At 41.6% G+C, this 24196-nt stretch overlaps 1 protein-coding gene across 1 annotated transcript in view; it reads left to right on the top strand.

The window, feature by feature from the left end:
- The window catches only part of gpr158b (G protein-coupled receptor 158b), a gene marked incomplete at both ends in the record, with an annotated part of 501095 nt that overhangs the window by 254363 nt on the left and 222536 nt on the right, over positions 1 to 24196 (top strand). The window lies entirely within an intron of this gene.

Raw genomic sequence — 24196 nt, 5'->3', positions numbered from 1 at the left:
CAATCAACTTTATTATGCCTAAAATGATCTCTCTGACAAATCAATGGCACAAGAATAACTTAAAAATCAACCTGTAACAAAATAATAGCTCTCCTTTCAAGTCTTACTGGACAAAAAAAAATAACAAAAAAATATGAAATAATGTTCTAAATAATACCTCTTCTTTAGAAAATCCAGCTTTAACAAATTGTCCCTTTGTATCTTTTCAATGTAAATAATAAAACAGTAACCTCACAAAGATACTAATCTAATTATTTTAAAAGTGCACTATGCAGATTTGGATTTACATTAGCATAACTTGCCATTAGTGAACATAACATATTTATTACCTATGTTTATTACATAAATCAAACCAAAAACATTTTGAGGCACCATGAACCAAATATAAGGCTACTAAACTTGTTGGCAGTGTCAGAGTCTGTAAATATATTTTTTTAGCAAGGCACTAGTGCAATCCATGGATCTGTGTTACGATTCCTGGAACGTTTCGTTGGCATGTCGGTGGTAGAGATGAGTAGAACCCAGAATGCAGACTTAACACGAGAAGGTAGTGGAGGATGAAATAGACGAAGCACGAGTCGTGGATGAAAGTAATAAGTTCTTTACTGAACGTGGAAAACAATACAAAACTGACTCACGGGGAATACGGAGAACATAAGGTTGACAGCACACAGGACGAACATAAGTAATGATCCAGAACAGGAGGGCAGGGCAGACAACACTAATATACACAGACTAATTGACACATGAGGGTGATTGGGAACAAGACACAGCTGCGTGGAAAAGACTGAAACAACCTGGGGTAACATACTGAAACATGACGAGACTAAATAACACATAGATACAGACACAGGGGAGAATTCACTAGACTAGACAATGGGGCACAACACAGACAACAGATACACAGACAACAGATAAGTGAGCATGACAGAGAACAAATTAATAAACATAGACAGGCACAAATGCAGTAGTGTATTGTTCATGAGTGGTGCTGAAAGTCCGATGACCGGTCCAGTAGGACCGGGGGGTAGACAGTACCCCACCCTCAAAGGTCGACTCCCAGGCCCCCCGGGAACGGGAAGGGTGGGAGGGGAGGAAGCCGCGTCGGCGAAGAGGTTCGGGGGGAGGAAGGGGGGGGAGGGGGGGGGCTCGGCCTAGCAGGCCCCCCGGGAACGGGGAGGGAGGGTAGCAGCATCGGCGAAGAGGTGCGTTGGGGAGGAAGGGGGGTCGAGGGACGGGGCTCATGGGAACTGGGTCGGGGGGAGGGGGCTGACGAGGAGGGCTGGAGCAGGGAAGGATGGAGGGTAGAGGCGACGGCTCCGGAGTAGAACCTGGGGCTGGGGTCTCCTCTGCGGCGAGACCCACCGCTGAACCCCAAATTCCTCCGGCAGCGGAATTTGGCGTCGCCCTCCAGGTCTGCCATGGTGGTGGCTCGTCCTCCGGAACCTCCCAGGGCTGAGGAGACCTCGACCAGGCCGGCGAGGAAGACCTGTGATCCTGGGAACCCCATCCCCTGGGGCTGTGATGTCGGGATCCGCGCCCCTTCCCCGACGCTCCCCTGCGGACCAGACGACTTCCCACCCAGGGATCCAGCACAGGAGTGGCCGCGGCGCAAGCACAAGCATAATCTCTTCAGTCAGAAAAGTGATTTGACCCTTTTATTTACATGTTTACATTATAATAGATCAAATAATATATACAAAACAGGAATTAGCAGCATATTTACTGATGTTGGCTGGCTCAGAGCATAATCATTTATCATAATACAAAATGATAAAAGAGAAAAGTGCAACTTGTTCAAGCTTAGTCAGGCTTGTGCACACATCAAACAAAAACACAATCAATAAAATGTGTCTACCTGTACTTTCCCTCATTATAGCAGTAACACACAGGCTGTCCCAACAGACACAACAGTAACACACATCACTGGTCAGCATAGTTGACCTTTGAGTGGTACAATGTGGTACATGACCCAGTATGTAAGGGGACGCCACAGCTCTTACACTGGACCCTCATCTCGCTGCGCTTCCCCTTTCGGGTACAAACCCTGAATTTTTTTGCTGGGTACGTGCGTTTGGGGGTGGGTGGGATCGGGACCAGTTTATGAGCTGCCACATTACCATTCAGCCTGCTTTGAGGGTCAGTGTTTGGCGCTGTCCTACTGGGTCCAGGTGCCTCCTCATAACTTGCCTGCTCTGGGGGGTGGCCCACAGTGGTCCAGGACTCGATTATACTCTGCATGAACGAGTAGAGACATTTACAGTTGCCATCTGGGTTCTTTGCCTTGTACAGGGTGAAAGCATTGAAGATGCATATCTGAAACATATACATGACAAATTTGTTTGTCCACTTAGCTGACTTCCTGACAAACGGATAGTAGCTAATATTTTGGTCTAGCCTGTCCACACCGTTCATGAACTGGTTGTATTCAACCACAGAAACTGGCTTCTCTTGTGGCACTTTCTCTCTGAAGCCTCTCTGCCTCACCAGGACAGTTTGCATCTCATCCTGGTGGAGATTTGTGATCATTCTCACAAGTCGTTTGTCCCGCCATGCCAACACCATCACTGAGTCATTGTGCCGCATGATTCTCTCACCAACTTTCAGGCTAGAAAGTGTCATATCTCTGATGATAGGTGGTTTGCCTCTGTTCTTCCTCAGTGTGCCACACACATGTGTTTTTAGACCCAAAAGTAATTTACACATATGGACAGAGTTATAAAAGTTGTCCATAAACAACCTGTATCCGTAACCTGCTAGGCCATAGAGCAGAAAGACAACAGTGTCTTCTAGGGTAGCATACTGTCCACAATATGGCTTCATATTTAAGCAGTACCCTGTCGCAGAGTCACACAGAATGTATGACTTTATGCCATATTTGTAGGGGTGGGACAATACATCGATCCAGATCGATATATCGATCTATTATCAATAATCAAATAGGATCGACGCAACGTAAAAAGATCGATTCATATTGCGATACTCTTATTTTGAAAATCCCCGCGAGTCATATCCGCCGGCGCCCAGTATTGTGAAACTCTGTAGACATTACAGCAGTGTTTGCGTCTGCTGTAAAGCACTCAGAGCGTCTATTTTGCGAGCCGATATAAGTCTGTGCAGTTTTTTCCCCGCAACGGGTCAAATGCATATAACAGGCGTTGCATCGTCGCCATTCCTTTATGCCAACGTCGCGTTAAATATCTAAATGAACGTCGCGTTGGCTGCTTAAAAGCTAAGCAGCTAACCGTGAGAGAGAACAGGAGAGGAGAGAGGGGACTTGGAAGGAGGAGGGGTGGGGGCTGTGGGGGACTGTGTGTGTGTGTGTGTGTGTGTGTGTGTCTGTGTGTGTCTGTGTGTGTGTTAAAGCTCAATATATAAAAACAAAAGTGAACAGGAGGTCTATTTGTATTAAAAACAATAGATTGTTTTTCATTTAAATGTCTGGAAGAGCTAAAAAATAAATACATCAATTGATATTTCCGTAGCCTTTTTTTAGTTGATCTAAATGTGACTGATTGTGTTAAATGGGCACATAATATCGCCTCATATCGATCGCAGGCACCTCAATTGAATCGTATCGTATCGTATCGTGGCAGACTTTGTGATATCGGCAAATATCGTATCGTTGTCCAAAGAATCGATACCGTATCGTATCGTGATGAAACTGGTGATTCCCACCCCTACATATTTGATGGGCTTTTGGGGATTATACACCTTGAAAGCTAGGCGCCCATGCCAGAGAAGCATGCCTTCATCGATGCTGATGTTCTTACTAGGAACAAACATGTCTCTGAATTTTGAGAGTAGGTAGTCCAATACTGGGCGGACTTTATACAGCTTGTCCGCAGTATCACTCAAGTCGTTATCAGTGAAGTGGAGAAACCGCCAAATGATCTGAAACCTATTCCTAGACATTGTTTTGCTGAAGTACGGTGTTGACATAGGCTCACCCGTAGTCCAATACAGTTCAATGTCAGGCTTGTGAAGAACACCAGTGAGAAACAAAAGGCCAAAGAATTTCTTTAGCTCCTCAACTGTGACCTCTTTCCATGCATGCGTTCTCGCATGTGGGAGGTGACCTTGTTCAGCTCTAATGTAACTATCTGCATATATATTTGTCTGAACACATATGACCTGGAGCAGCTCGTCAGTCATAAATAGCTCCAGAAAGTCTATTGGTCGATCAGACTGAAGATCTGCAGCACCATTGCGAGGACCAGGACTCACTGTAAAAGGGATTTTGGTTGCCTTCCACCTAGTCTCATGCCACAGAGGATGATCTGCTGCACCGCTACAGGGCCTGCCACCAGCTGTAAATTATAGAAATACGTTATTATCATCAAATTCATATTTGCTTTTATTTATTTTATTTTGTGTGGTAAAAGTGTGATGAGACAAGGCCTTACCTTTCCTACTGGCTCCACGTGCTGGTACTGCAGACGAAGATGGCTGTCCTTCATCTTCCTCATCTGCAATCAAAATATACATTTGTTATAAATTATGTACACAAAATCTAATTATTTTCACTGCCAGTGAGAGAGAGAGACACACAGCCAGCATATGAGAGAGATAGATACATAATTACCATCAAATTCATATTTTTATGCATGCTTTTACCATTGCTACTGGCTCCATGTGGTGGTGCTGGCGCCCGAGATGGTGTTACTGTTCCTTCCTCATCTTCCTCTATAAATGATGTACACAAAATCAAATCAATTGCCAGCATATATGAGAGAGAGAGAGAGAGAGAGAGAGAGAGAGAGAGAGAGAGAGAGAGAGAGAGAGAGAGAGAGAGAGAGAGAGAGAGAGGTTGAAGTTCAGTGGCACCCCACCCCCCAGTCACCTTTGATCAACCCATCCCCCCCTGCTCTGTGAATTGTTTGGGGGGAGGGGGAATCCAGGTGTGGAATGGATTTTTGAAAGAAAATAGCATTTGACCGTTGGAAACTTAGCATTACTGGAATAATATGTATTGTGAAAATCCTTGTTGTAGTGCTTCAATAAAGACATCAGCTCACACACAAAGACAACGTTAGCATTCACACAGCGATATATGTATATATAGTCATTTAGCTGATGCTTTTTATCCAAATGATGTAGATTCAGAGAACTATTTCAGGGTACAACCCTTTCAGAGTAACAATCGTTTGAACATTGGCGCTAGTTCTGATCATCTGTGTTACTACAATATTACACGGAACACGATAAAAAATAACACTTACCACTGGTAGATGAATCGTGGCTTAGTTTAATTGATTTCCAATCTCCAGAGCCATGGTCACTGTCTGATAAATCAGAACTGGATGCATCGCTGCTGTCGGATTCAACCGGCCGCATCTTCTTTTCCCGGGTACTACGACGAGGCTCCGGTACAGATCCAGTAACATCATCTTCAATCTCAGACTCTGTCTCATCGTCTTTGCGAACAAGGGGCATCGTCTCGAACAAAGTCCGTTGGAACGGGCCAGGCACTGGGCCCTTCTTGCGTCTACGTTTGTCAGACATCTCCCAGGCAAACTAACGTTTACAAAAACAACTAAACTCAACAAACTAACGATCTATCTTTACAATTTACTCTATACAACTATACAAATCAATCTATAATCAATCTAAAATACAATACCGTAACTCTCTATATATCTCTCTCTCTCTTGATGTTTGCCTATCCACAGACCACCAAGGACGCGGCAACTAGGGGTGCGGCGCGGGCTGCAGCACCCCCTGCTGGCGGGGAGTGTAACTGCAACTGCAAGGTTGTTTTGGCTTTTATTCCATTGTAACCGAGGCTACTCAATGTCACAGAGCGGAGCGGCACTGCAGATTTACCCTACTCTTGGAATTCATTGCCAGATCCTCATAGGGGCGCTGTCTCGATAATGCAATGTTATTAAAGCAGCGTGTAGCCGACGCATGAACCGGTTGGGATTCGAATAGACGCGGCCTGGAAGCTTGAATATTTTAGGCAACCAACTTGTGTTTAGCGTTTCTCTGATTGGCCACTACGCCCATGTGACCGCGGCAGCGCGAGAGAGCTGCAGCGCGGAAATAGGCTGTCTATTGCCATTCTCTAAGACAAACTCTAACCTTAACCAGCTCCGAAACAGCGCCTAAACTTAACCCTTCTAACCTTAACCAACTCCGAAACAATGCCTAACCTTAACCCTAACCTTAACCAACTCCGAAACAATGCCTAAACTTAACTCTAACCTTAACCAGCTCCGAAACAGCGCCTAAACTTAACCCTTCTAACCTTAACCAACTCCGAAACAATGCCTAACCTTAACCCTAACCATAACCAACTCCGAAACAATGCTTAAAGTTAACATGCCTAAACTTAACCGGCGAAAGCACAAGCATAATCTCTTCAGTCAGAAAAGTGATTTGACCCTTTTATTTACATGTTTACATTATAATAGATCAAATAATATATACAAAACAGGAATTAGCAGCATATTTACTGATGTTGGCTGGCTCAGAGCATAATCATTTATCATAATACAAAATGATAAAAGAGAAAAGTGCAACTTGTTCAAGCTTAGTCAGGCTTGTGCACACATCAAACAAAAACACAATCAATAAAATGTGTCTACCTGTACTTTCCCTCATTATAGCAGTAACACACAGGCTGTCCCAACAGACACAACAGTAACACACATCACTGGTCAGCATAGTTGACCTTTGAGTGGTACAATGTGGTACATGACCCAGTATGTAAGGGGACGCCACAGCTCTTACACTGGACCCTCATCTCGCTGCGCTTCCCCTTTCGGGTACAAACCCTGAATTTTTTTGCTGGGTACGTGCGTTTGGGGGTGGGTGGGATCGGGACCAGTTTATGAGCTGCCACATTACCATTCAGCCTGCTTTGAGGGTCAGTGTTTGGCGCTGTCCTACTGGGTCCAGGTGCCTCCTCATAACTTGCCTGCTCTGGGGGGTGGCCCACAGTGGTCCAGGACTCGATTATACTCTGCATGAACGAGTAGAGACATTTACAGTTGCCATCTGGGTTCTTTGCCTTGTACAGGGTGAAAGCATTGAAGATGCATATCTGAAACATATACATGACAAATTTGTTTGTCCACTTAGCTGACTTCCTGACAAACGGATAGTAGCTAATATTTTGGTCTAGCCTGTCCACACCGTTCATGAACTGGTTGTATTCAACCACAGAAACTGGCTTCTCTTGTGGCACTTTCTCTCTGAAGCCTCTCTGCCTCACCAGGACAGTTTGCATCTCATCCTGGTGGAGATTTGTGATCATTCTCACAAGTCGTTTGTCCCGCCATGCCAACACCATCACTGAGTCATTGTGCCGCATGATTCTCTCACCAACTTTCAGGCTAGAAAGTGTCATATCTCTGATGATAGGTGGTTTGCCTCTGTTCTTCCTCAGTGTGCCACACACATGTGTTTTTAGACCCAAAAGTAATTTACACATATGGACAGAGTTATAAAAGTTGTCCATAAACAACCTGTATCCGTAACCTGCTAGGCCATAGAGCAGAAAGACAACAGTGTCTTCTAGGGTAGCATACTGTCCACAATATGGCTTCATATTTAAGCAGTACCCTGTCGCAGAGTCACACAGAATGTATGACTTTATGCCATATTTGTAGGGGTGGGACAATACATCGATCCAGATCGATATATCGATCTATTATCAATAATCAAATAGGATCGACGCAACGTAAAAAGATCGATTCATATTGCGATACTCTTATTTTGAAAATCCCCGCGAGTCATATCCGCCGGCGCCCAGTATTGTGAAACTCTGTGTAGACATTACAGCAGTGTTTGCGTCTGCTGTAAAGCACTCAGAGCGTCTATTTTGCGAGCCGATATAAGTCTGTGCAGTTTTTTCCCCGCAACGGGTCAAATGCATATAACAGGCGTTGCATCGTCGCCATTCCTTTATGCCAACGTCGCGTTAAATATCTAAATGAACGTCGCGTTGGCTGCTTAAAAGCTAAGCAGCTAACCGTGAGAGAGAACAGGAGAGGAGAGAGGGGACTTGGAAGGAGGAGGGGTGGGGGCTGTGGGGGACTGTGTGTGTGTGTGTGTGTGTGTGTCTGTGTGTGTCTGTGTGTGTGTTAAAGCTCAATATATAAAAACAAAAGTGAACAGGAGGTCTATTTGTATTAAAAACAATAGATTGTTTTTCATTTAAATGTCTGGAAGAGCTAAAAAATAAATACATCAATTGATATTTCCGTAGCCTTTTTTTAGTTGATCTAAATGTGACTGATTGTGTTAAATGGGCACATAATATCGCCTCATATCAATCGCAGGCACCTCAATTGAATCGTATCGTATCGTATCGTGGCAGACTTTGTGATATCGGCAAATATCGTATCGTTGTTCAAAGAATCGATACCGTATCGTATCGTGATGAAACTGGTGATTCCCACCCCTACATATTTGATGGGCTTTTGGGGATTATACACCTTGAAAGCTAGGCGCCCATGCCAGAGAAGCATGCCTTCATCGATGCTGATGTTCTTACTAGGAACAAACATGTCTCTGAATTTTGAGAGTAGGTAGTCCAATACTGGGCGGACTTTATACAGCTTGTCCGCAGTATCACTCAAGTCGTTATCAGTGAAGTGGAGAAACCGCCAAATGATCTGAAACCTATTCCTAGACATTGTTTTGCTGAAGTACGGTGTTGACATAGGCTCACCCGTAGTCCAATACAGTTCAATGTCAGGCTTGTGAAGAACACCAGTGAGAAACAAAAGGCCAAAGAATTTCTTTAGCTCCTCAACTGTGACCTCTTTCCATGCATGCGTTCTCGCATGTGGGAGGTGACCTTGTTCAGCTCTAATGTAACTATCTGCATATATATTTGTCTGAACACATATGACCTGGAGCAGCTCGTCAGTCATAAATAGCTCCAGAAAGTCTATTGGTCGATCAGACTGAAGATCTGCAGCACCATTGCGAGGACCAGGACTCACTGTAAAAGGGATTTTGGTTGCCTTCCACCATATTTGCTTTTATTTATTTTATTTTGTGTGGTAAAAGTGTGATGAGACAAGGCCTTACCTTTCCTACTGGCTCCACGTGCTGGTACTGCAGACGAAGATGGCTGTCCTTCATCTTCCTCATCTGCAATCAAAATATACATTTGTTATAAATTATGTACACAAAATCTAATTATTTTCACTGCCAGTGAGAGAGAGAGACACACAGCCAGCATATGAGAGAGATAGATACATAATTACCATCAAATTCATATTTTTATGCATGCTTTTACCATTGCTACTGGCTCCATGTGGTGGTGCTGGCGCCCGAGATGGTGTTACTGTTCCTTCCTCATCTTCCTCTATAAATGATGTACACAAAATCAAATCAATTGCCAGCATATATGAGAGAGAGAGAGAGAGAGAGAGAGAGAGAGAGAGAGAGAGAGAGAGAGAGAGAGAGAGAGAGAGAGAGAGAGAGAGAGAGAGAGAGAGAGGTTGAAGTTCAGTGGCACCCCACCCCCCAGTCACCTTTGATCAACCCATCCCCCCCTGCTCTGTGAATTGTTTGGGGGGAGGGGGAATCCAGGTGTGGAATGGATTTTTGAAAGAAAATAGCATTTGACCGTTGGAAACTTAGCATTACTGGAATAATATGTATTGTGAAAATCCTTGTTGTAGTGCTTCAATAAAGACATCAGCTCACACACAAAGACAACGTTAGCATTCACACAGCGATATATGTATATATAGTCATTTAGCTGATGCTTTTTATCCAAATGATGTAGATTCAGAGAACTATTTCAGGGTACAACCCTTTCAGAGTAACAATCGTTTGAACATTGGCGCTAGTTCTGATCATCTGTGTTACTACAATATTACACGGAACACGATAAAAAATAACACTTACCACTGGTAGATGAATCGTGGCTTAGTTTAATTGATTTCCAATCTCCAGAGCCATGGTCACTGTCTGATAAATCAGAACTGGATGCATCGCTGCTGTCGGATTCAACCGGCCGCATCTTCTTTTCCCGGGTACTACGACGAGGCTCCGGTACAGATCCAGTAACATCATCTTCAATCTCAGACTCTGTCTCATCGTCTTTGCGAACAAGGGGCATCGTCTCGAACAAAGTCCGTTGGAACGGGCCAGGCACTGGGCCCTTCTTGCGTCTACGTTTGTCAGACATCTCCCAGGCAAACTAACGTTTACAAAAACAACTAAACTCAACAAACTAACGATCTATCTTTACAATTTACTCTATACAACTATACAAATCAATCTATAATCAATCTAAAATACAATACCGTAACTCTCTATATATCTCTCTCTCTCTTGATGTTTGCCTATCCACAGACCACCAAGGACGCGGCAACTAGGGGTGCGGCGGGGGCTGCAGCACCCCCTGCTGGCGGGGAGTGTAACTGCAACTGCAAGGTTGTTTTGGCTTTTATTCCATTGTAACCGAGGCTACTCAATGTCACAGAGCGGAGCGGCACTGCAGATTTACCCTACTCTTGGAATTCATTGCCAGATCCTCATAGGGGCGCTGTCTCGATAATGCAATGTTATTAAAGCAGCGTGTAGCCGACGCATGAACCGGTTGGGATTCGAATAGACGCGGCCTGGAAGCTTGAATATTTTAGGCAACCAACTTGTGTTTAGCGTTTCTCTGATTGGCCACTACGCCCATGTGACCGCGGCAGCGCGAGAGAGCTGCAGCGCGGAAATAGGCTGTCTATTGCCATTCTCTAAGACAAACTCTAACCTTAACCAGCTCCGAAACAGCGCCTAAACTTAACCCTTCTAACCTTAACCAACTCCGAAACAATGCCTAACCTTAACCCTAACCTTAACCAACTCCGAAACAATGCCTAAACTTAACTCTAACCTTAACCAGCTCCGAAACAGCGCCTAAACTTAACCCTTCTAACCTTAACCAACTCCGAAACAATGCCTAACCTTAACCCTAACCTTAACCAACTCCGAAACAATGCTTAAAGTTAACATGCCTAAACTTAACCGGCGAAAGAATGCACGTTAAAAAAAAAATAAAAAATTTAAGGGAATCGAACTTGTCACCAACGGACCACAGGATCCACAGTAAGGCGGCGCTACCAGTTGAGCTAGTTGTCAATGTTAAAAGAGGGGGGATTACTGCTACATAATGCTGCCGCGACGCTCTACGGGCGTGGCTAGACGCAAGTTGGGCGTGGCTAGACACAAGTTGGTTGCCTTTAATATTTAGGCAGCCTGGAAGCGTCACCGCGGAACTGGAAATTCGTTGGTAAAAAAAATAGACTCAGCCTGGAAGTTTTGGGATGCTGAATTCGCAGTAAAGGAATATATCTGCGGTTTCCCTGGCGTGAACAAGCCAGCAGAACTATCCGAGCCCCCGGGAGGGTGGTCGAAGACCTTTTGCATGTCGGCGATCATGTATGCGGGGAACGAATTGCAGAGGGAGGGCGCAACAGTTGGGGTAAGCTGGGCTGTGATGTTACATGTTTGTCTCGCACGCTCCGCAGAGCTGAGCGTGAGAGCGCGGTCTCTAGTGAACAAGAGTGTTGGTTTACCAGAGTGGTAAACCTATGACGTTATTATTATATCACTTATCTCAGCACCCCCTCATAACACGTTTCAGACCCGTTTGAACGCTCTGACTCAATAGTATCCATCTGCAGAACGTCAGCCTCAGCACTCTCAGGCCCCACGCTAAATGTGATTTGACCAAAGCAGAGTATACACACAGACAGTGGAGCTGTTTGCAGATAGCGAGCATTTTGACTTGTTGCGTGGTGGCGATGTCTCGCAGACAATACAACTACAAGTATAATTATATAATATATATATTTTATAAAAAAAAATATAAATTATATAAAATAAAAAAAAATATAATCAAAAACGATCAATATCTCAGCACCCCCACTTCCCGCGGACTTCCCGCGGCCCTGCAGACCACACGCTACAAGGCAGGTGAGCTCGGATCCCCCCTTTTATAATTTTTGCGATTGACTCCCCCCCTTTGCGATCACGTTAATTCCGCTTTCTCTGTGAGATGGGAGTCCTGTTCGGGAGTGTCCGGTAGCTCAACAGCGCCATCTAGCGTAAACCACTGAAAATACCATAAAGCGCAAATATGCGGCTTCGGCGGTCAAACGCTGGATTTTTAAGGACGCAAAATTGCGTACACGGCGGTCAATGTGTTAAGAGGTTCTATTTTTTTAATTCTTTTTATTTAGCCAAGAGTAAATACCATAACCCTATCAAAACAGTAGTCAAAGTGTTTATTTTCATTTTTACCGATGTTTTATACGATTTACCGAAAATACGAATTTATCGGAAAAATGCTAATTATATCTCTTTTATCGTAAAACCGCAAGGAAATTACTAAATCCAGATTCAACCCTGCCATTGGAAAGAGGAGCCTTTTCCCTATCCATCGATGTATGATTTGGCCATAATAAGGTCAAGGTCAAGTTCAAGGTCAAATATGAATTTTTATTTAAAATCGATTATCATTTATTACTGTATCTACAAATCCTTCTGTTTAATCATCTTCCCTTGATTCATTTGCTTAGATTTTTTTACACTTGATCTCAAGAAGGTGCTGAATGCTCGGTTTGCTCACAATTGTAACATGGTGTTATTTACCGGCACAGATGCAAAAATAAATCATAATTTATATTCTCCCTTTTTTCATTACAATTTACTCAAGCCTAGTAACAGATCCAATAGACGTTCCTAGATACCAAGAACATGCAAATTGGCCTTGTAGAAGTGGAGCAATCTTCCATTTACTTAGGCATGTACCTTTAGTCGAGATTTCTGAAAATAGGGCTACAGCTTAACAGGTTTTAAGAGGGAGAGGGAATCTTAAACAATCAATGGTACACACTACACTGAAAAGCATGTGTATATCTGTTTGTGGAGTGAAGTTGTGGAATAATTTACCTGAATACATCAAACTGAGTAAACATTATGGCACAATTTAAAAAGCAGCTTAAAAAAATACACATTAGAGAAATACAGAAATGATTAATGCGGATAAACAAAGTTATGTTATATTGTGTTATGTAGTGTTGTATTGTATTTACTGCTGTCAAGCGAATCAAGTTTTTTCTTTTTGTATTATAAGTAAAAGTATATTCTATAATGTATTATACTAAATTATGTTATATCTAGTCAAATTAATTAATAGAAGAACAAATGTAAAGGTAGGGTAGGGATCAATAAGCTTAGCTTCCCTCTACTCCTATTTTGAACATGTCTTGACTTTTTTGTTTATAATTTATTTTTTTGTATTATGATTGTTCTGTTTGACGGAGCTAGATACTGTGATTTGATTGGAGGAATATGGAGAATACATGTTCAAAAATAAACTTTTTCATTCATTCAAATATCTAATGTTTTGGTGCTGTTATAAGCTTTTGCATATACTATTCTCTGATTTGACACTGGTCTTTTAATTTTGCATGCTTTATTGCATTGCGAATTCTTCTGTAGAATTGACTTCATCTACTGTATCTTGCATGTCCTTTTATTTTATTTATAAATGGTTGTTTATAAACCACGGACCACAGACTCATTAGGCCAACACTACGTCAGACCTCACTCACTCAGGCAGCAGGGACAGAAAGACAATAGAACACTGCAGGAGAGCCTGTCGTACAACCCGTCACAGTAACCCTTTCACTACCACACTACAGAAGGTTAACCTTTCACTACCTTACAGTATATACAAAGCACTAAATGGAACAGGACCAAGCTACATTGCAAATTCTCTAGTCAACTATGTGCCTCCTAGATTACATTGCGATCATCTACTACTAGGGGTGGGAATCACCAGAGGCCTCACGATACGATACTATCACGATACTTGAGTCATGATATGATAGTATTGCGATACTAAATATATTGCGATATGCGGAGTATTGCGATATTAATATTGCGATATATTGCGATTTATTACCTTTTTTCAACTGCAAAGTAAAACTTTGTCAACATGTTTTATCTAATAAAATAAAGTTCAGTCTGTTCATCTCACTTCAATAATTTTTATTGCAGAACATGGTATTTTCTCAAGCAGACAGATGTAAACACTGTAATCTGTGTTGCATGTACCTGACAAACTGAACTGTTTGTATTACAGTCATATTCCAACTTAACTGAATGCACATATGTGTGTGTGTGGACTACTGTATTACAGGTATTGAAATTAACAATGCAACTTCCTTATACAAAAAGAAAATTTAAATAATTTTTTTTATGAATAATTAAATATCGATACGGCGTCCCTGTATCGATACAGTATCGCCACGCAAAGTATCGCGATACTACTACGTATTGATTTTCCCCCCACCCCTATCTACTACTGGTCTATTGAAGGTTCCAAGCCACAGTCTAAGGAAAATCGGGGATGCAGCCATTGCAAACTATGCACCAAAGTTATGGAACACACTACCTATGGACATTAGGGAAGCTATATCTCTTAATATTTTCAAAAATAAGCTAAAAACATACCTCTTCACCATAGCCTTCTAATACACTCCGCTGTACTGTAGCACTATTTTACTCTGTCCATTCTATTGCATAATTTTACTATCTATTCCAGGGGTGGCCAACCCGCGGCTCTTTGCCCGTCAATGTATGGCTCTTCCATCCATACATTTTTTTTTTTTTTTTTTTTTTTTTTTATGTCACTCATTACATAAGGACGTAGAATAAACATTTACAACTTTTTTTTAAATGGTCCATTTGCATGTTCTTGGTGGGACATATATGGATCAGTGTCAGAAATAGTGTGTCTGTTACTAGGCTTGAGTAAATTGTAATGAACCAAAGGAGAATATCAATTCTATTTTTTTTTTTTTTATCTTTGACTGTGAATAACACCATGCTAAAATTGACCAGACCTGAAAAATCTAAGCAAATGAATAAAGGGAAGATGATTAAACAGAAGGTTTTGTAGATACAGTACTGAATTCTGCCATATTTTTTATAATGTAAATTTCTCCACCATTTTTCATCATATTGCAACACCATTTTTTGCAAGACGTTCACAGAAAGGTAGAGAAACTAACTGCGTTCTGTTTTATGGCAATAACGTTCAGGTTTGTGGGAGATGATCCCAAAAAATAAGAGAAATAAAAAAGTAAATCCAGAAGTCAGATGATTGACAGGGGCTGGTGTGAGCTGGGTAGGGTAGTTTTTCGAAATTTGAAAGCCCTGAGTCTCTTCCTTCAAAAGACTACACTCACTTTTTGATGTGCCACTTCCTTCTGTCAATATGCGCCGGTTTCCGACTCAATGCCCTGAGATTTCTATAATCTTATATTTCACTAATATACATGTGCTTAAAGGGGAACTATCTTATAAATGGCCTTTTTCAGTGTTTACCATTGTTTCTTAGCTATGTGGACTTATATTAATAGGATATATGTCTCTAATTCTCATATTGGCGCATTCTTCCAATTCTCCTCTCACAATATTCACCCTTACTGAACTGAGTCATCTGAAAATGTGCATATCTGTGATGTCAGAGATTTCTCAGCTGCATAATAATGTGGCAGTTGATGTGGCAGTTGGCACCAGGCCACACAGTGGTTGGAGCCCAGCCTCAAAACGGCTTAAGATCTTGAGGTAGAAAAATGCGGTTTTTGAGTACTAGAAATACAAAACAATGCATTTTTTTTGAAAAAAACCTAGGTGTTCCATAGACTCACAGGAATTGTGTAAAAGTGCCCAAATAGTGAAAGAAATTGTAAAATAGTTCCCCTTTAAAAAAATTTAAATAAAAATTATTTTTTTAAATGGCTAAAAGTGATTTTGTAATTTTGAAACCGTGGGTCTCACAGGGTACTTTTAACCCTGTGAGGCCCAAATAAAAAAGACATTAGCAACTTCAGAGGCCAGAGGGTGAGACCTATAAACACATAAAGGGTGCTGTGACTGAAAAAAAAGTTGAGAAATGCTGGTATAATTATGGTGTGGCTCTTTGTGGTACCACAGTAATTTTTGTGGCTCTTAGTCTCTGACTGGTTGGCCACCCCTGATCTATTCTATTCTACTATTCTATTATTGCACTGTATTATTTTACTCTGTCTATTGCATTTTATTACATGTTCAAAACTGTCAGGTTTTTATTGAACTGTTGAACAGTAATCCAGAACTATTTTATTGCACTGTAAAATATATATATATTTTTTAATCTTTTCTATTCTACAATTGTATTGCACTGCACTATTGCACTATTTTACTCTATTTTATCTTGCTCCTTTTATTATTGTCTATTTAAAACTGAATCAAATCATAAACTAGGTGGCCTGTTGGGATGTTAGATCCTAATGTGAAAAACTGTGATTTTATGTCTGCACTTTATGTGCTCATTTTATGTCTTTTTTCTGTTGTGAAGCACATTGAGCTGCAGTTTCTGTATGAAAGGTGCTATACAAATAAAGTGTATTATTATTATTATTATTATTATTATTATTATTATTATTATTATTATTATTATTATTATTATTATTATTATTATTATTATTATTATTATTATTATTAACACTTTGGTGTTATTATTATCTTAGCGGAGCTATTTCTATATTTTATATTATAACTATGGGGAAATGGTTTGGCTCATTTGACGACGACGAGTTGATGTACACAATGAAAAAAACCGTTTGTTTCTGCATGCCTTCGTTCGTTCACAATTACAAGTAAAAAAAAGGTAAACACAGGTAAAAATCCAGGTGGATTCTTTAGAAAGGGAGTTACAAGCCTTTTTATGAAGGGTGCGCCGCCCCGTGGTGCTGCTGCTTGAAACAGACGAGAAGATGGGGGGGGGGGGTGATAATAGTTACTGAACGTGTTATAAAGCAATTTAGACTGGGATGGATGGATGGATGGTTTGTTTTATTGTTTGATTGATAGATTGTTTTATTGTTTGATTGATAGATTGTTTTATTGTTTGATTGATATATTGTTTTGTTGGTTGTTTGATTGATATAGTGTTTGATTGATAGATTGTTTTATTGTTTGATTGATAGATTGTTTGATTGATAGATTGTTTTGTTGGTTGTTTGATTGATTGATAGATTGTTTGATTGATAGATTGTTTTATTGTTTGATTGATAGATTGTTTTGTTGGTTGTTTGATTGATAGATTGTTTTATTGTTTGATTGATAGATTGTTTTATTGTTTGATTGATAGATTGTTTTATTGTTTGATTGATAGATTGTTTTGTTGGTTGTTTGATTGATAGATTGTTTTATTGTTTGATTGATAGATTGTTTTATTGTTTGATTGATAGATTGTTTGATTGATAGATTGTTTTGTTGGTTGTTTGATTGATTGATATATTGTTTTATTGTTTGATTGATAGATTGTTTGATTGATAGATTGTTTTATTGTTTGATTGATAGATTGTTTTGTTGTTTGTTTGATTGATAGATTGTTTTATTGTTTTATTGATAGATTGTTAATTGTTTGATTGATAGATTGTTTTGTTGGTTGTTTGATTGATATATTGTTTTATTGTTTGATTGATAGATTGTTTTATTGTTTGATTGATAGATTGTTTTATTGTTTGATTGATAGATTGTTTTGTTAGTTGTTTGATTGATAGATTGTTTTATTGTTTGATTGATAGATTGTTTTATTGTTTGATTGATAGATTGTTTTATTGTTTGATTGATAGATTGTTTTGTTGGTTGTTTGATTGATAGATTGTTTGATTGATAGATTGTTTTATTGTTTGATTGATAGATTGTTTTATTGTTTGATTGATAGATTGTTTTGTTGGTTGTTTGATTGATAGATTGTTTTATTGTTTGATTGATAGATTGTTTTATTGTTTGATTGATAGATTGTTTTATTGTTTGATTGATAGATTGTTTTGTTGGTTGTTTGATTGATACATTGTTTTATTGTTTGATTGATAGATTGTTTTATTGTTTGATTGATAGATTTTTTATTGTTTGATTGATAGATTGTTTTGTTGGTTGTTTGATTGATAGATTGTTTTATTGTTTCATTGATATATTGTTTTATTGTTTGATTGATAGATTGTTTTATTGTTTCATTGATAGATTGTTTTATTGTTTGATTGATAGATTGTTTTATTGTTTGATTGATAGATTGTTGTGTTGGTTGTTTGATTGATAGATTGTTTTATTGTTTGATTGATAGATTGTTTGATTGATAGATTGTTTTATTGTTTGATTGATAGATTGTTTTGTTGGTTGTTTGATAGATTGTTTTATTGTTTGATTGATAGATTGTTTTGTTGGTTTGATTGATTTATTGTTTGATTGTTTGATTGACAGTCCGACTGACTGACTGACTGACAAACTTGAAATGCAGTAATACTATTATATCGATCAGGTGGGAATATATTGTATTGATCAGGTTAGTAGATATTGTACCGATCAGGTATTATAGATCATGTGCATGCAATAAACTAAAAAAAAAACCATTTTGACTGTTTCTCATTCATGTACTGTGCATAATCTGCTCCCGTGTTGTAGACACTGTGTTGCTCTGTACCTACCTGTTTTCCAATTTATTCGTCCATACATGATAAACACATTCATAAAGTAATAATAGCTTGTATTGATAATATATCAATTAGTTTCACTTGGAAATACTACTACCTTATCAACCACCATGCCTGGCGCTAACGAACAAGTAAGTTATAACTACTGGTGTAGGTCCAGAAAACATTATTATAAAATACAGAATACTTTACAATGCAGAAAACTTGAAACTTTGATGAAATGAACATTTTTATTTCAAAATATGTTCAATAAACTGGGTGACAAGTCATCAGTACCAACCATTGTTGCTGTGCATTAGACACATATGCTGGTAACATTCACAGTATAAAATTATGGTAATTTACCAAGACAATACCTTATAAAAAGTGAACACTGGCTGATGATAACCAACCATTGTTTCAGTGCATTTAGAAGTTTGCTGGTAACATTCACAGTATAGGATTATGGTAATTTACCAAGACAATACCTTATAAAAAGTGAACACTGGCTGATGATAACTAACCATTGTTTCAGTGCATTTAGAAGTTTGCTGGTAACATTCACAGTATAGGATTATGGTAATTTACCAAGACAATACCTTATAAAAAGTGAACACTGGAGGATAACCAACCATTGTTTCAGTGCATTTAGAAGTTTGCTGGTAACATTCACAGTATAGGATTATGGTAATTTGCCAAGACAATACCTTATAAAAAGTGAACACTGGCTGATGATAACCAACCATTGTTTCAGTGCATTTAGAAGTTTGCTGGTAACATTCACAGTATAGGATTATGGTAATTTACCAAGACAATACCTTATAAAAAGTGAACACTGGAGGATAACCAACCATTGTTTCAGTGCATTTAGAAGTTTGCTGGTAACATTCACAGTATAGGATTATGGTAATTTGCCAAGACAATACCTTATAAAAAGTGAACACTGGCTGATGATAACCAACCATTGTTTCAGTGCATTTAGAAGTTTGTTGGTAACATTCACAGTATAGGATTATGGTAATTTACCAAGACAATACCTTATAAAAAGTGAACACTGGCTGATGATAACCAACCATTGTTTCAGTGCATTTAGAAGTTTGCTGGTAACATTCACAGTATAGGATTATGGTAATTTACCAAGACAATACCTTATAAAAAGTGAACACTGGAGGATAACCAACCATTGTTTCAGTGCATTTAGAAGTTTGCTGGTAACATTCACAGTACAGGCACGTCACATGATCAACTACAGGGCATACCTTACAGTTGGTCTCTCGCATCAATGACTGCATTGTCCATTGATAAATGGATGAAGCGCCAGATGATCTGTGGACCAAAAAATATCCAATACATGCTTCCAAAGTATATAAATAAGAGGCCAATGGACTGCATTAGAAAAGTGTGGCATGTTACCTACAGTATATACTTTTATAAACTGGGTGACTGTCAGCAACCATTGGTTCTGTGCAAACGGTAAAAATGAGGGGGGAAAAAGATAAATAAAAAAATAAACTATACACACACAATGCAAATGATGAATGGAGTCGACACAGCTAGATCGCTAACATAACGTCTCATCTGCAAGTGGTCCAAACATGCCTATGCAATATCGACAACCGTGGCCCAAATACATGTGTTCAACGCATTTGTCTTGTACAGAAAACAGTGCAACTACCCATACACTATACTATACTATACTATAATACACTATACTTGTAACTGAGGGGTACAATTCCCTGACTGTATTGATAAGTATGGTATCATTAAACCACTACCGCTTGATGTACTTTAATTACTGGCCATACAGTACATGATATATAAATATGATGAACACTTCCCACAATGAATCGGTTCCACACAAAGGTGTAATCAAGTATTTATTGCAGCAAAAGGTACATAATATACTTCTCTGTATTTTACTTTGGATGCGCTTATAAGGCAAAGGAATGTGCGTAGGCAAATCAATAATGAATGTCCATTCTCTGGTTACGCAGGAGGTAATTATACAACCTGAATCTTAGGGAATTATATCTATGGTACACTAGTAATATATAGCGGGAGATACTGGAAGGGTCCCCCCGGTTGTAAGCCAGCAGGGGTAGAGGATCTGTCGGTAGTAGAGAGTCTGGTCAACGATGACTAAGGAGACTCCAAGTACAGGAGACGGTGCAATAGTCTCTTGATCCACAGACGAATACAGCTGTTCTCCGTAGACTGTAGCTCCACAGTGAAGAAAGCTAGCCGGCCTCAGGCTCTCTGAGGCGCAGACTCGACTTGGCTCCTCACAGGGTAAATCCCACACGTGTAGGCGTCGGCGATTCTCCGCTCCATAAATCACAGGACCAAAACAAATATAATCCAGCCGCAAAGGGCTATGCAGTCGTCGGGTAGATTAATCCAGTGTACATGTCCACACGGTTCTCGTCTAGGTCTCCTCGGGTGAAAGCGCCATGAAAGCAGCCCAGCCTGGATAAGCACTCTAGCTGGTACGAGGAAGCGTTGGTGATGCTGGTCACTGTAGAACTTTAGCCGCACGATACACTATACACAAATAGACTATTACTGACTTAATAGAAATATGTCGCACTCGACGGTATAGCGCCAAACTCTGACAATTCAGTTATTAATTCGCACGCGGTCTCAATGCTCTATTTTGGGGCCAAACAGGCCATACTTCACCGCACGAAGTATCGTGGGTGAGGCTTCAACTTATTGGGTAACTCTACTTCTGTATTCACCTGCGCCATATTTATATGCACGGCGAACAATCTAGTGCCAACCTCATTTCTGTCTCGTATCCCTGGGCAAGGCCGGGCATGTACAGACATGTCTTGACGGTGGCTTTGAACCTGACTCTGGAGGCACGGCTCTGGCGCCTGTGGACCGCTGTCCAATAGGAGAATGAAATATTATGGTCCGTACTAGGCTAAAGGGACATTCCGTGTATATGTACAAGGAATATACAAGGGATATCAAACGATATACAAATACTATGCAATATATATCAATCAATAAATATATATATTCGGTTTAATCTGATCCTTTGTAACAGCCGCCTCCTAATTAGTCCCACCTAATTAGCTAAGCAGAGACAGATTAACCGCACTGTCCACTACTCAATGTCTGTTGTGAGGGGTCGGGCAGTTCACAAAGTCATGGGTCATGGTCGTCATCGATAGTATCGGGGAGCCTTGGCAGTTCTATTAGCCTCGCCACGGGTCGGGTGTAGATCCGTCCTTGGACGAGCACTTCGGCTGCTCGGACCTTTCCGTCGGCACCGGTGATCACTTTGCTTACGCGGCCAGCCGGCCACATAGCTCGGGGTAGTGACTGGTCGATAATCATGACGACTGTTCCTTCTGTCAAATTGTCTCTCTCTTTCACCCATTTCTGGCGGGTCTGTAGAGACGGTAGATAGTGGAGTAGGAAGCTGTTCCAAAACTTGTCAGCCAATACTTGACTGTACCTCCACATTCTTCGGCCGTTCGCTTCTTCAGGCCTGTACATTGTCTGTGGTAGCGCGGGGTCCAGCCGCCCCATCAAGAGTGTGTTGGGGGTGACTGGGTCGACATCTGCTACATCACTTGAGACGTAACCGAGGGGCTTTGAGTTCAATACTCCCTCGATCTCCGTGAGGACTGTCATTAGGACTTCTTCCGCCACGGTCTGGGCCCCAAGCACGGCGTACAGGGCTGTCTTTATTGAACGTACTTCTCGTTCCCAAGTTCCACCGAAGTGAGGTGCGTTCGGGGGATTAAACTGGAAGTCAATCTGGGATGGAGCGAGGTGGGTCTTAAGTTCTGGGCCCATAGCTTGGAAGCTCTCTCTCAGCTCTCTTTCTCCGCCTTTGAAGTTTGTCCCGTGATCAGACAATAATATAGACGGTTTGCCTTTCCGCGATGTGAATCTTCGGAAGGCCATAAGGAATGAGTCTGTGCTCATGGTTGGAAGGAGTTCTATATGCATCGCTCGGGTGGTCATGCATTTGAATACAATACCCCACCGCTTCTCGGTTCCTCTTCCTTTCTTTATATACAGCGGGCCGAAACAGTCCATACCGGTGGAGTGAAAAGGCTTGTCGCCGAGTCGGAGGCGACAGGGAGGTAGGTCAGCCATCCGGGGTATACTGGGCTGCGCTCGCCACTTACGACAGTCTAGACAGGTTCGCTGGAAGCGCCGCACTGCTTCTCTCCCTTGCAGTATCCAATAACGACGTCTGATCTCCGCGAAGACTCTCTCTGCCCCGGCGTGATGCACATCCTCGTCGTATTTCTTTATGATCAGCTCTGTGACCTTGTGTCGGCTGTTTAAGACTATCGGGTACTTGACGTCATCCGGTAAGTCTGGAGCTCTCCGCAGACGACCACCCACTCTGATGAGACCATGGGCGTCGCTCTCGGGGGCTAGGTGGAGCAGTCTGCTGTCTGATGGGACGGGCTTTGCTCCCTGTAGACAGTCTAGCTCATCGGGGAACGAGTCTCTCTGGGCTCGTTGTAGTAGAAGAAGTTCTGCTTCTTCGTAGTCAGCTGCTGTAATGTCAGTAGTGAGCTGAACCTCTGGGTGGTGCCACAGGAATGTCTTTAGCTGCGCACTCTCTAGGGTGAGGTAATCGTCTATGTCGGGGTCTGTGGAGACGAGTGTGTTCAATCCACAGAACATAGATTTCTTGTTTTCGGCCTCCTCTTTACTCGCTTCCCGTGGGGTGGGTGTAGGCCACTCTTCTTCCGGGAGCTTGAGGAACTCTGGCCCGTCACTGTATAGGTTGTGACGGGTGAGGTCATCCAGGGACATTCCCCGGGTGATGACGTCAGCTGGGTTGTGTTTTGTGTCCACATACCTCCAGCTTGCTACTTCTGTTAAATCTTGAATCTCTGTGACTCTGACTCCCACGAAGACCTTGTATCTGCACGAATCAGACCGGATCCATGTGAGTACTGTCGTGGAGTCTGACCACAAGATTGTTCTTTGCACCGGAATGGTGAGTTCACGTTGGATTAACGTGGCGAGTTGCGCTCCTGCTAGGGCTGCGCAGAGCTCTAGACGCGGGATAGATTGTTGCTTTCGTGGGGCTATTCTTGAGCGAGCCAGGATGAAAGCAGTATGTATTTCTCCTCCCTCCTCTCGGGCACGCAAGTAGGCCACCGAACCGTAGGCTACTTCGGAGGCGTCGCTGAAGACGTGCAGGTCCATCTGGCACGTCTCCGGCCTCACTGTGGGTGGGAAGTAGCTGCGGCGTATGTTGACACCTGGGAGTGAGCTGAGTTCCGTCTCCCACTCTCTCCATGTGGATGCAAGGTGTTCGGGTATGGGGTCGTCCCAGCCCTGGTCCTTGTCCCATAACGCTCTTACAATCATCTTTGCCCTGGTGGTGTAAGGTAGAATACATCCCAACGGGTCATATTGTCTGGCGAGTGTTCTGTATACACTCCGTCTGGTGGTCGGTAGTGCAGTCGACCTTCCCTGCTCCTTGGTCAGGGGTGTGTGTTTATAATGGAGCGAGTCTGTTTTGAAGCGCCAGACTAGTCCTAATGTCATTTCTTGGGCTTCTCCTGGGATGGTCGCCATCCAGGTCTCGCTGCTTGCTGCCTTGTCCTCGGGGGAGAGGCTGCGCAATACTTGCGGGTCGCTGCTGGCCCACTGCCTGAGATCAAAGCCGCCTTTGATCAGGGAGGCGCGGAGCTTGAGTAGAAGGGCCTCGG

Source organism: Notolepis coatsorum (genome assembly GCF_963971535.1).
Source record: "Notolepis coatsorum genome assembly, chromosome: 13".
NCBI classification, from domain to species: Eukaryota; Metazoa; Chordata; class Actinopteri; order Aulopiformes; family Paralepididae; genus Notolepis; species Notolepis coatsorum.
Note: the sequence above shows the minus strand (reverse complement) of the source record. Positions and strands in the feature narration are given on the sequence as shown.